This window comes from Corylus avellana, chromosome 5, assembly GCF_965113065.1.
Source record: "Corylus avellana chromosome 5, dhCorAvel1.hap1.2, whole genome shotgun sequence".
Taxonomy (NCBI): domain Eukaryota; kingdom Viridiplantae; phylum Streptophyta; class Magnoliopsida; order Fagales; family Betulaceae; genus Corylus; species Corylus avellana.
The window spans coordinates 16,811,011-16,825,905 of record NC_142494.1 but is presented as its reverse complement, the minus strand read 5'-3'; the positions used below and the strand labels follow the sequence as shown (position 1 = coordinate 16,825,905).

At 35.3% G+C, this 14,895-nt stretch overlaps 1 pseudogene; it reads left to right on the top strand.

The window, feature by feature from the left end:
* Positions 1–4,939: 4,939 nt before the first annotated feature.
* LOC132180557 (TMV resistance protein N-like) lies at positions 4,940–14,593 on the top strand (annotated as a pseudogene).
* The last annotated feature ends 302 nt before the right edge of the window (positions 14,594–14,895 follow it).

Genomic DNA, 14,895 nt, shown 5'->3' with positions numbered 1-14,895 from the left:
CATTTTCTATTCCCTTTTCCCATGTTATTCTTCCAAATTCCTTTTTCCTGATATTCTTATTAGAAGGAAAACTAATGAAGCAACCAATTCTTAAAAAATAAAGACTAATTCAATGATTGGTTGAAACTATCATGTTAGTATTTTGAGAAAATTGTGAAATAAAAATGTAGTTTCTAACATTTTTGGTAAAGTCTACATACCCCTCAAACTATAATTCAATTGACAATGTCTTTCCAAAGTTTTAATTGTGATAATATCCCTCAAAACTACCAAAACATTGTCAATGTTCTCCCAATGACGAAACTACCCTTAGTAAAATAAAAGCAAAAAAAAATACTAAAACTTCTAGAAAAAAACTAAGACTAAAAAAAAATCCAAGGGTTGGGCAAAATTAAAAAAAAAAAAAAAAAAATCATTTTTATAAGAAAAAAAATTATTATTTTTATATAAAAATTGAATATTTTCGGTGTTTTTTTTTCTTTTTAATTTTTAATTAAAATTTATGATTAAAAATAAATAAAAAAATTTTCTTTAAAAAATAAAAATAAAAATTTTCGTTTCTTAAAACATTTTTTAAAAAAATGAAAAATCGTTTTTGAATAAAAATTTCCGTTTGAAAAATAAAAAATAAAAAATTTCGTTTTAAAAGATAAAATTTTTTAAAAAAAATTCTTTTCTTTTTTTTTTTTAAAGAAAAAAAAAAGAAAAAAAAAAAGAAAAGAGAATCTTCTTTTTTAAATTAAAATTTTCTTTTTTGAGAAAAATTAATTTTTTTTTATTTTTTTTTATTTATAAAGGTATTTTTGGCTTATTGATAAATCTATAGGGACATTTTTTTTTATTTTTATCTTTTTATTAGTTTTGAGAGGAATATTGACAATATTTTGACAGTTTGAGAGTGATATTGTAAATTAAAAGGTAATTTGAAAGGGTGTATGTGGCCTTAAAAAAAGAAAAAGAAAAGAAGGTTGTTCTCTCGTTGAAGTGACCATTGACAATGTTTTAGGGCCCGTTTGGGAGTGCGATTTCAATAAATGCGATTTTAAAAATTGCGTTTTTAAAATCGCTACTTTTTAAAATCGCATAGGCGTTTGGTAAAACATACTAAAAAATACTTTTTTTTTTTTTATCAATTGAGTGTTTGGATAACATTAGCATATAATTGAGGTTTCATGACTAAATTACCAATAAGGATGAACAAGACAGAGATGATGAATAAAAAAAAAAGGGTTTTAATATATTTTAGGTGGGTATTTTTGGTATTTTTTCATTCTCGTTCTAAAAAAGGTAACTATTGAGCCAAATATCTTTTTAATAAAAATCGTGATTTTGTTTTAAATTCCCACTTCTTCAAATAAGCACCCTCTAATCAGCTTATGGAAATCGCAGATTTTTTTGCGATTTTAAAATTTGCTTATTTAAAATCGCAATCTCAAACACCCTAAAGTTGCGATTTGGTTTAAAATCGTAGATTATTTTTTAAAAAACGCACTCCCAAATGCACCCTTAGTAGTTTGAAAATATTGTCATAATTGAGAATTTGAGAAATATTGTCAATTGAGTTATAGTTGAAGAGAAAATCAGATCCACATTAATCTTTAAAAATTGCCGGATCAGCAATTTTGACATCTACGGCCAAAATCATGCCACGTTAACCACCTGCAAAACCAAAGTTGTAGACCACTTTTTCATTTCTTTGTTTTTTTTTACTCATCATTTTCTTCGTTTGTTCTTTCTAGTCCCTTTCATCTTATCATTTTCTTGCTGATAATACTTCTTGCCGGACTGAGGGCCATCCATCTAAGAAAATCAAAGAATTTAACAAGGATCCAAAACACACCGGGGTAGATGGCCTTAAAACTTAAGAGTGTATTTTGAAAAGGAATTCTTTGATTTTCTCAGCTAATGTTAGTTTTTCACATTATATATGATTTTTTCTTCGAGGTTCAAAAAGGACAGCCATGGGGTTCTTTATAATGGAAGCTCAATCACCAGGGGTTGAAATTTCTAGTCCTAATAAATAAACAAACGAAACTTCTATTTTATTTTATTATCAAAATTTTATAGGAGTCAGATCTAAAACACACAATTACATGATAATGAGATTTTTCTCAAACGATTGGGTTAAAAACCCATTTGTCAACGAGACACGTATGTGAGGAGAGAGAGATGGGGTCAGCGAGTGAAGTAGGCTGTCCGTAGCTCTCAAAGAAGCGCGAATACGAGGGCTATCACCATCGCTGATCTAGGCTCGTCGCCGCTGCTGCCTGGCGTTGGTGGTGGACGCACACCGGCGTGGTGTGCATCCTGCGATCTTGGCTGTGGCAAGACGCGTCACCTGCCATCCTGCGGCTTGATGGCAGACATAAAAAGGGGTATTCCGGCAGTGGATCCGCTGTGTGCGTCGGGGAGTGAGGGGCTTCTTTTGGTGGTCAGGTTTTTGAGTTCTCTTTTCTTTTTTCCCTGTTCCAGCCTGCATCCTTTGAGAACTGCGTTGAGAGCAGTGTGAATAAGAAAAAGACCCTGCGTCACTACGTGGATCAGGATTGATGATGTGGCTATTATTGAGTCGTTGATTTAAATAACGGTTTAGATTTTAATTATTGCTGCTCGGCAATTTTTAAGAATTCTCGTCGATCCGAATCCTTTGAGGGGTTTAAAGAAAAAAAATAAAAAAATAAAAAAAAAGGTTGTTCTCTTCTCTTGTTGAAGTGGCCATTAAGTAGAGCTGACGAACAAGGTTTAAAGATGCAGAGCTGCTTCTATGCGGTCCTCCATTAAAATGCTGACACCTCACCTAATACACCATAAGAAAATAAAGGGTAAAATATAAAATAGGTAATTGTGATTTGCAACAAAATTAAATAGTCACTTGAGTTCTCAAAAATATCTCAAATGGTATCTGTGCTTTGCAAAAAAAACTCACTTGATACTTCTATTAACATTCCGTTAAATTTTTTAATGGAATGTCACATCACTCTTACACGTTGACTTCACGTGGCGTACTGGCATGGTACCTAGGTTTTTGGGTGTTATGTCTTTTTTTTTTTTTTTTTTTTTTAAAAAAAAAAAAAAAAGAACCCAAAAATTTAAAAAAAAAAATTGAAAGAAAAAAAAAACCAAAAAAGAAAAGAAAAGAAAAAAAGCACAGGGGTGGGTTAAAAAAAAAAATTGAAAGAAAAAAAAAACCAAAAAAGAAAAGAAAAGAAAAAAAGCACAGGGGTGGCACCCCATTTTGCCTGGGTGGTTTGACCACTCCTATCCTATCTTTTTTTTCTTTTATTTTTTGGTTTTTTTTTTCTTTCAATTTTTTATTTATTTATTTTTTTAAAATAACTTTGTACCAAAAAACCTAGGTACCACAGCATGTAGCGCCCACGAATAAGGGTGGCATGGCATTCCGTTAAAAAATTTAACGGAATGTTAACAAAGGTACCAAGTGAGTGTTTTTGCAAATCATAGGTACTATTTGAGATATTTTTGAAAAATCAGGTGTCTATTTGATTTTGGTGCAAACCACATATACCAGAAAATAAAACCAAAACACCAAATAACAACCAAATAGAAAAGAAGCAGGGGGTATAGGCCGGAGAGAGAGAAATTACCGGTGGAGAAGAACCATTTTCCGCCGGAACCAGAAAAACCCACCAACATACACAATTCAAGAATTCACAAAGATATCAAGAATTATTGCAAATCAAGAATCCCATAATGAAATTAAAAAAAAAAAAGGTTAAAAGAATAGAAATAAAATAAAGGGAAAAATGCGAAATTAGTCATTGTGGTTTATCTTATTTGCAATTAACTCATTGTGGTATCAAAATGAACTCAAAGGTCCTTGACGTATGCCAAAAAAATAATATAGTCCCTACAGTCAAATTTTGTTTATTAATTTAACAAATTTCATTGGTGTGACACTGACTTAAATCGGATAAGCATCACAATTTTATTGGCTCTAGTGTTTTACGCTATCAAAATTTGTTAAATCAATGAACGGAATTTGACTATAAGGACTATATTATTTTTTTGACATACATCAGAAACCTTTGAGTTCATTTTAATACCACGGGAAGTTAATTATAAATCAAGTAAACTACAGGGACTGATTTTGAATTTTTTCCTAAAAAAAAAGAAAAGGTTTTGATAACCCACTTGGATGCCATAGCCTCCGACGAAATGGCGATCGAAGAACCCATTGCCCAGTGATTGTAAATTTTTGATCTTTTTTTCAGACGATGAGCAACAGTAATTCCGATGAAGAGAGATTTGCAATTAGCAATTTGGATCAGGGTTTCGTTTCTACGTGGGAAAGCAAAAAGTTGGATCCTGCGTGGGTTTCATCCAGACCCACGCTTGGTCGGGCCGGTGACCCTCGTGGGTCAGCTGACCGACAGCTAGGTCACGTCCAGACCCAGCCGTGGGTCGGCCATGACCCAGTGACCCGCGTGGGTCTGGTGACCCACGATGGGTCTTAGGCAGAGACCCAGCCGTGGATCTGCTCTGGTCTCTCTCATCTCTCTCACCGTAGATCCAGTCGTGGGATTTTCTCTCCTTCGATCTAGCGTTTACGTTGTAGATAATTTTTGTGCAATTTTTTGCTTTAGGCTAACGTGGCTTTCTTCCATTGGAGGGCATAAACTCCCTTGTTATGCAACGTCCGCATAGAAGTTATGCTCTTAATGTTTTTTTTTTTTTTTTGAGGAAGTTATGCTCTTAATGTAAGTGATATACTAAAGAATACTTTCCTCTCCCATTGTGATATACTAAAGAATACTAATTAAGTTGGATCACTAATTTGCACGCCCAATGGTGGGCATAAATAATGCATTTGGAAGTTGAACCTGCCTTTTGAACTTCGTGTCCCTCGTTATATAATGAATTAAACTCCGTGTCCTCTCTTCGCCATATACCACTTCTCACCAACTCTCCTAATTAGGCCATGGCTGCCAGTGCCTTCACCTCTTCATCTTCTTCCTCCCATCCACGCTGGACCTACGATGCCTTCTTGAGTTTCAACGGTAAAGACACGCGCAAGAAATTCATTGACCACCTTTATTTTGCTCTAAGAGATGCCGGAATCAACACATTCAGAGATGACAACGAGTTCCGAAGAGGAGAAGATATTACATCCGAACTGATGTCAGCAATACAAAGGTCCAAAATCTCTATCATCATCTTCTCCACAAACTACGCGGCTTCCAGCTGATGCTTGGAGGAACTTGTGAAGATCATGGAGTGTCGAAGAACAGTGAGCCAGCTGGTTCTGCCTATCTTCTACGATGTTGAACTGTCGGATGTGTGCCACCAAATTGGTAGTTTTGCTCAAGCATTTTTTAAACATGAAGAACGTTACTTGTTGGACATAGACAAGGTACTGAGGTGGAGGAGAGCTCTGTTTGAGGCTGCTAATTTGTCTGGGTGGGATCTAAGAAACATTGTAGATGGGTAAGTGTGTTCTAGCCAATCATTTCTAGATCTATAACTTTACTGATACAGATTTCAAATTTGATGGACAAAAATAATGATAATAGTAGGATGGAACCGTATTCCTTGCAATGTGTTAGAAGTCAATGAGCAATCTTATTGGCTTCAGTAAAGAATAAGTCTAAAAGTGATCAGAGTTTATGTTCAACTTTTTCCTGAAAAAATCGTAATAAAAACTAATCAAAGGTTTGCTTTTAATAATAGATTGACGCAGATAATATCAAGTCAGTTAAAGTTAACACATTTAAATTCGATAAATGTAATTTTTTATTTATTTTTTTGATGAATGAAAATTTTCATAGAACCAAAACAACAATTACAACCACAGTTCTAGTAAATACTAGAACACAAAACAAACAGAGCTACACACTCTGAATCAACCTAATAACCAACATTCCCCCACAATACAATTCAATGCAATACATCCAAATCAATCCCCCCAACTATTACAAAGCTTTACATTTAAATCAGAAATCCGAAACTTATTCTTCCATTTAATTCTCTGTTTAACATCCCAAACCACACTTTTTATAATATCTTCTTCAGACCTCACAATATTTCCATGTCTAATAGCATTTCTTTGCATCCACAACTTATAGACGGTATCTCCTAAACAAACTTTACAAAGACTAGCCAAAAGACCTTTTTTCCTCCAATTCTGTATACCATATTTCACAACATCACCCCAACCAAGAGGGGGATTAGAATTCAGATTTTTCAGTATCAAGGTTTTCCAAATTCTAGAACTAAACCTACAATCAAAATGCAGATGATCAATACCCTACAGAAGGCACATAAAACATCCCTAGAAAAACCCTAATTTAACAATTTCTCACCAGTTGTAAGTCCATTACGAAACACCAACCAAAGAATAAAAGAGTGTTTGGAAATAGCAAAGTCATACCATATTAATCTCCACCACTCAACTTTGGTCTTCTTATTCCGGATTTCTTTCCATGTTGCACGTCTAGAAAACTTGTTGCCTTTTGATAATCTTTTAGGTAAAATAAAAACATTTGTTCAATACATTTGAATACTGTAAAGAACAGAGGAAATCAATTGCAATCTCCCAGCAAAACTTAGATGCTTAATTAGAAAGCCGTGAATCAATTCTACAAGAATTTTTTTGAATAAGAATATCACAATCCCCAGCCGAGAGCTTCTTTGAGTTAAGAGGAATCCTAAGATAACCGGAAGTACTCCCTCCCCCATTTGATAAATGTAATTAAGAAAGAATTTTCATAATATTTCATGCTTCGTACATATTCATATATACTTCCCTATTTTAATTTTTTTTTTCTTTACTTCTCTTCATTTTTTCTTTTGGTCCAATATACATAACACGATGTATATCTCTCTCTTTAGAAGTCTCAAAGTTTAACTGGGCTTTGATGTCCAGATTTTTGTATGAAAAAAGGGAAATTTTAGCAGCTAACTAAGTTGATACTCACAAATGTTTAAATAGATTTGTGTATGCAACATAATTTTATGGTATTTAAAGTATAATTTCTTCAAATTTGGCCCAAGTAGTATTTTAAGTACCAGCGTGTTAGGGATACTGGCCAAAATATGCTGAGGTTTTATCTGCCATCATGAAATATTTACTATTTTCAAATGGTTACTTGTATGATTTGACTCTACCTAATTTTCAAAATAATTTGCAGGCATGAAGCCAAATTTATTAGAAAAATTGTTGAAGCGATTTTAAGGGAAGTCAACAGCACGTACTTATATGTCACACTCTATCCAATTGGAATAGATTCCTGTGTGCAAGCCATCACATCCTTGTTAAGGGTTGGAGTCGATGATGTCCGCATGGTAGGAATTTGGGGAATGGGCGGAATAGGGAAAACAACCATTTCTAAAGCTATATATAACCAAATGTTACATAGTTTTGAAGGCAAAAGTTTTCTTGCAAAATATTAGGGAAATTTTTAAGCAACCTGATGGTTAGGTTCGATTACAAGAGCAACTTCTTTATGATATATTGAAGATAGGCAAGATAAAGGTGAATAATTTTGATAGGGGAATTACTATGATACAAGAAAGACTTCATGGTAGAAGAGTACTTGTTATACTTGATGATGTAGATCAGTTGGAGCAACTCAATGCCATAGCTAGAAGTCGTGATTGGTTCGGGCCTGGAAGTAGAATTATTATCACAACTAGAGACGAGCAATTGCTAAAGGCACTTGAAGTGGACGAAGTATATATAACCGAAGAAATGTGTGAAAATGAATCTCTGCAACTCTTTAGTTGGCATGCCTTTAGGAATAGTTATCCCACTGAAGATTATATGGACTTCTCAAGAAGTGTTGTTACTTATCCCGGAGGATTACCACTAGCTCTTGAAGTTTTGGGTTCTTTTATATTCTCTAGGAGTATGCAGTAATGGAAAAGTGCATTGGAGAAATTGAAAAGGATCCCTAATGATCAAATTCAAACAAAACTTAGAATAAGCTTTGATGGATTAAGTGATAGTACTCAAAAGGATATATTCCTTGATATATCATGTTTTTTTTAATAGGAATGGACAAAAACTATGTTATATAAATATTGGATGCCTATAATTTTTTTGCAGAGATTGGAATTAGTGTTCTCATTCAGCGGTGTCTTCTTTCAATTGATGAGAGAAACAAGCTCATAATGCATGATTTGCTCCGAGACATGGGAAGAGAAATTGTTCGTGAAGAATGTCCCAAAATACTAGGAAAGCGTAGTAGATTATGGTTGCATGAGGATGCACTTGATGTATTGGCAAAGTATGAGGTAAGAACTTCCACTATAACAAAAATAAAAAATAAAAATTAAAGGATGATTTATATTTTACCGTAAATTATTAACCTATTTAAATCACCTCTGAAATTTAAATTATTGCAATTCATCACTTAAGTTGAAGTTTCTATCTTGATTGGCTCCTTTAGTTAAATCCACCAATTAATTTGGATGGAATGTATAGAATGTGCCATGCACTTGCATTTAGACCCTTTGAAATGACAAATTTGCCCCTAAACCTAGTTTGCAAAACTACATCATTACCCTACTAGTGTTTACAATCTATTTTGATAGATATATATAGGCCCTCTTGATCCAAAAGGTAAGAACACCGCTCCTCATGTTCCCCTATCACTCATTGTCGTTATTGATGTTCATTTCGGAAGTTTTGTTTACGTTTTGGTGGGTGGTGTGCTAAAGCAGATGTGTGTGAGGCAGATTGGAGGCGGGGGAACAATGAGTTTTCTTTTTCTTTGTTTATACCAAAGAAAAAGAAATGATTGGTTTTGATTCCAATATCTCATTTCAAGGGAGAAATTATCATTTCACGAGGCCCATAGTTGACAGTGCAAACTATAGGCCGGTTACATATTACTTGCTTTGTGGTGGACACTACAACATGTTTATATTTCCTTTTCAGGAAACTATACTTATCCATGTCGAACTTATATCGAATTTGCAAACACCTCCTCTCCCGAATTTTAAACAGTGACAATCGATTCTCCCAAATTACGCAACATGTACCTTCATTTTAACCCATATGTTAGCATTTTCTATTAAATTAGATAGAAGATTTCCCACGTGACTAATTTTGACTTAAACTGACTATTATACCCGGCATAAGATATGTGAAAAAAAGAACTTTAAAAAAGAATTAATTCATCACAGCTTGATTGTGGAGGTGGCCATGGCCAAACATCCACATCCTCCCCTAGCCATGGAGACGCACGACCTAACCGTAAGTCTTCCTAGACCAAGGGCTAGGTTGTTGTCGTCATGGGTCTTGGCCATGGAGACCCACACTCGGTTATGGGTCTTTGACCCTAGTGACCCACGGCCAAGCCATGAATCTCCATGGCAAAGGGGGGCTATGGTAGATTATTATTATTATTATTATTATTATTATTATTTATGTAAGGGGCTTAATTGTATTTTTACACATCTAATGCGGGGTATATTGCCAAGAAAATGTGAAATTGGTCATGCGAAGAATTGTTTCGTCCAATTTAACAAAAAAAATATTAATAGGGAGGGTAACTTAAAAGTGTTGCGTAGTTTGAGGGGGATGATTGTTACATTTTAAAGTTTGGAAGGTATTTGCAAATAGAGTGTTAGTTCAAGGGAATATTGATGCAGCACGACTTAGTAGGCTGCAGTGAAGAATAACAATAAAGCAGCGGATATGTAATTCTAGATCTTAAGTTTATCAATGACCTAAGAATTTTTCTCAAAACAATAGATACTCTCTAAAGTTTAAATGAAAAGAGGAATAAACTCAACTCTGAGTATTCTCATTAATCAAAATCAATAATTATCAACAATTGTTTTCTCTGGAGGCTATAAGCATATATTTATAGCCTAAAACCCTAAACCTAATAAAATATGACATAAATACCATAAAAATCCTAAACCTAATAAAATAACGAAATAAAGACTCCCAAAACCCTAACCCTAATAAAATAACAATATAAAGTCAGCTAGAAAATAATAAAATGCGAAAAATAACATAATTTCCCCCGTGTACGCTCGAGCGCAGTTACTGGTGCAATCGAGCGCCCACCTACGCTCGATCGTGCGCTCGATCGCATGATCGAGCGCAGTACCAAGTGGTCCTTTGAACAGGATTTGCATCATTCTGATCTGCATCATTCTCCCCATGTTGGAGAGAATTCGTCCTCGAATTCGGACGATTCTTTCCACGGTCCTTCAGATGTCCAGTCAACTCATTCCACTCATCCTTCCTCAAGATCAAAACAAGGCAACACCCAAAATAAACGTGACGCTTCTCATCATCGAAATACCTTGATGGTTGTCATGAAAGCCTCATACACCATTTGGCAATACTTTAGATTTGCTCTTCGTTTGTTCATTCTCCCTTTCATGAGCCATGAAGATACTCAAGAATGGGTCAACCATTGTTTCCCTTGTGAACATATAATTTTCCTCATCCGCATAAAACTCACCAAAATCTTTGTTAGGAGAATTTAAAATATCTTCAACACCAAGGAAATCAACATAATCAACCTCTTCACCATTAAAATTAGACACTTCTCCTGAAAGGTCTTTATCAATCTCTTCATAATCACCAATATCATCGATGGGTTCTTCATCTCCCTATGGGTCATCTTCTTCGGGATAAAGACCGCCAAACATGGGAAAAAACTCATCTTTTTCGTGTTCCTCTGTGGGTCTTTCCTCTTCCTATGAGTCATCTTCTTCGGAATAGAGACCGCCAAACATGGGAAAAAACCCATCTTCTTCGTGCTCCTCCGTGGGTCTTTCCTCTTCCCATGAGTCATCTTCTTCGGGCTCCTCATCATAGGTTAGTGGGGAATCCCAATCCACGAATCTTTGCGAAGAATCTTCAACATCTTCTAGTCTAAACTCTTCATCAATGAATTCGGACTTCTGAAACTCTTCATCCACAGATTCTTTTTGCTCCTCCACAGAATATGGATTCGGTTTATGGATTTGTGGTTGGCAAGTAGGGGTCTAATTGGCCTGTCATGGACATTTCGCCTCACTCCATGTTTCCCTAAACACCTTTTTTTTGTAGAAATTTCCTATTTTCTTTGTCACAGCCATATACCCTTGTTTCCAATTTTGTGACTTATAGCCCATGGTATAACTATGGGCAAGTAAGCAACCTGCATATATTTCAATAGTTTTTCCTATCTATTGATCTTCAATTTTCCTTCCCACTTCCTAGTTTTCTTCAGTTGTTGCCACCACGCACCAACTCTTCCCCAGAATGTATGTACCACCAAAGAGACTCGTTGTTCATCGGGTACTCCGTTGAATTCAAAAACCTCTTCAACTGCCAACACCCAATCCAGAAATTTGTCGGGTTCTAGATCTCCGTCGAATTTCAAAATTTTGAGTTCAAATCTACTTACCCGCCAATTGGCATGAGCTTGCGCAAGGTGCTAATGGCCGTGCGTTTGGCGCTCCGCAAACGGATTTCTAGATCCGTTCCCATGTTGACCACACAAGTTGGATAACTGGGTAGTGAGGTCTTCAATTTGATCCTTCATAGCCCTGAATCGATCCTCCATGTGTTGCCGAGGTTCAGCGATAGATTTACCTTCCACCTCCACAAAACGCGGCCTTGGTTGGCGACGACAATTGTTCGGCCCACCGCTCATGTGCTTCAAATGAATCGCCGATTGCTCCTTAAACGCTATTTCCGTATGCACGTACACCTCGTTCATGTCTGTAAAGCGGTTGTTCCTCCCCATTCATAGAAAGTAACTGAGCTTTGATATCAACTGATGCAGCGTTACTTAGTGGCTTGCAGCGAAGAACAACAATAATGCAGCAGATATGTAATTCTAGATCTTGAGTCTATCAATGACCTAAGAATTCTTCTCAAAACAATAGATACTCTTTAAAGTTTTAAGGAAAAGAGAAATAAACTTCACTCTGAGTATTCTCATTAATCAAAATCAATAATAATCAACAAATGTTTTCTCTAGAGGCTATAAACATATATTTATAGCCTAAAACCCTAAACCTAATAAAATATGACATAAATACCCCCAAAACCCTAAACTTAATTAAATAACGAAATAAAGACTCTCAAAACCCTAACCCTAATAAAATAACAACATAAAGTTAGCTAGAAAATAATAAAATGTGAAAAATAACATAATTCCCCCTGTGTGCGCTCGAGCGCAGTTACGGGTGCGATCGAGCACCGACCTGCACTCGATCGCAGGATCGAGCGCAGTACCCAGGGGTCCTTCGAAGAGGATCTGCATCATTCTGATCTGCATCAAATATTCGTAGTTTTCCCTTTCCTTTTTTTATAAGTACATTAAAAAACACTCAACTTTAATATATCCGCATTAAAATTGCATCATACAAATATTTTTTCTTATCAGGGACCAGAAGCAGTTGAAGCTCTTACTTTAAAATTGCCAAGATTAAGTGAGGTGACTTTCAGTACAAGAACATTTATAAAGATGGAGAGATTGAGATTATTCCGCCTTCATCATGTACACCTTACCGGAGATTACGAACATCTTTCTAAAGATTTAAGGTGGCTCCGTTGGCACGGATTCTCTCTAAAGTTTTTTCCCAACAACTTTTACTTGAGAAACCTAGTTGCGATTGACTTGCGATATAGCAATCTCACACAAATTTGGAAAAATTCCAAGGTATATTATACTCATAACCATTAAACCATAAGTTTTGACATTTTGATACTAATATTTTGTTTCTTTCTTTTCTCTTTAGTTCAAGAACCATTCGAGAAGTTGAAATTCCTAAATCTTAGTCATTCACATTACTTAGCTCAGACCCCTAACTTTGCAAGACTCCCTAATCTTGAGAAACTAATACTCAAATTGTACAAGTTTGTTTGAGGTTCACCAAACTATTGGAGATCTTAATATTGTTTTGGTTCATTTGAAAGATTGTAGAAGTCTTCAGAGTCTGCCAAAGAGTTTCTATAGGTTGAAGTCTCTTCAAACTCTCATTCTTTCAAGTTGTTCTAAAATTGACAATTTGGCTGAGGAGTTGGGGAAGATGGAATCCTTGACAACTTTCTTGCAGATAACACTTCCATAAGACAAGTGCCATGTACCATAGTACAACTAAAGAACCTCAAATACTTGTCACTGTGTGGGTGTAAAGGATCACCATCGAAGTCACTCTCTTCACTATTTTGGTCTTGGATATTCCCGAAGAAAAGTCCCAGGCCAGTCCATCTGTTGCCTGCTTCACTACAAGGCTTGAACTCACTAAGAGAGTTAAATCTCAGTAATTGCAATTTATCATATGATGCAATTTCTAAAGATATTGGGAGTTTATGTTCCCTACGATCTTTAGATCTACAAAACAATCATTTTCATAGCTTGCCATTGAGCGTTGGCGGTCTCTCGAAGCTTGAAATTATCACTTTGGATAATTGCACAAAGCTTCAATCAATTCCAGATTTACCACCAAGTTTTTGTGTGGTGCATGCCTCAAACTGCATGGCGTTGGAAAGATTGCCAAATCTATCAAATTTCTTACATATGGAGGCTTTGTACCTCACTAATTGCAATAAATTAGCAGAGATTCCTGGCTTGGATAAGTTGTTGAATTCCATTAGTGAGATTCAAATGGAAGGGTGCAGCAATTTAACAAATACTTTTAAACAAAGCATACTACAGGTTCTCTCTCTCTCTCTCTCTCTCTCTCTCTCTCTCTCTCTTTCTCTCTCTACGCGTTTTTTATAGTACTGTTTATATACATAATGATTTTGGTGGTTATAGTAATGGACTTTGAATGGATTTGGTAGCATGTATGGCATTTTTCTCTCCGGCAATTATATACTTGATTGGTTTATGTATAAGGATGAGGGACGCTCTATATGTTTTGAAGTGCCTCGCATCATTGATCGTAATATGGAAGGGTTCACTGTATGCATTGTTTATTCTTCATGTAATAATGGCAAGATATGGTACGCTGATGATCTTCCTATCATTTTCGTACTCAATAAAACCAAGAGTACGACTTATCAAAATGAAAGGCCATTTAACATTACTCTAGAAAATGTTGCATGAATATCACATTTGGATATTCAATTTTGATGAACGTGAGTTCAATTTGGAGGTCGGTGATGAAGTAGAGGTTATCGCATATTTTGGACTAGAAATCGATGTTAAGAAGATAGGGGTTTGCCTAGTACATGACAAGGATATTGATGGAAAAATGATTCATTATGCCTCTACATCGAATAAGGATTCTATTGTTGTTATTGACAATGGGGATGCGTCCATAGATCAGGTTTCAATCGAGTCTAAAAGCGGCCTGGGTGATGATGAAGCAAATTTGAGCCATGGTTGCTTTGACGACGATCGAGTGGCTAAGAGATTGAGGTGTGAACATAATCCTGATGATAAAGCAGAATCAAGCCATGCATGGTTGCTTTGACGTTGGTCGAGAGCCTAAAAGAATGAGGTTTGAAGAAGGAAAGCTCATATCACAATAAGCAAGTGCATTTCATGATTCTTTCTCATTTGGACACTTTTGATATTTTCGCTAATTATTTGAATTATGAATCTGGGTTTCTCGAGATTTGATCTGTTTTCAAAGATTTCTATATCGATTCTCATCTTTCTTTTCATCTTTTTTACATTGATTTTGAAAGTGTTTCAAAGATTTATTGAGGCTTCGGTGGAGTACTTTCAATCTTTGATTTGTTTTTCTGTCCTTTTTCGTGGCTACTTTTGGTATTTGTTCAGATATATCTATTAATTCATGTCTTAGTTTGCATATTTTTGTTATTGTTTTGACTTTTTTTTTTCGTTTTTGTGTCTGTATGTTTTGCAGTAGTTATGTTGGTTATAAAAATATTATATCAATTTAGTGATAATGGAAGAGAAATTATGCATGTGAAGCATCTTCTTGATAACAACCTGCCTTTTT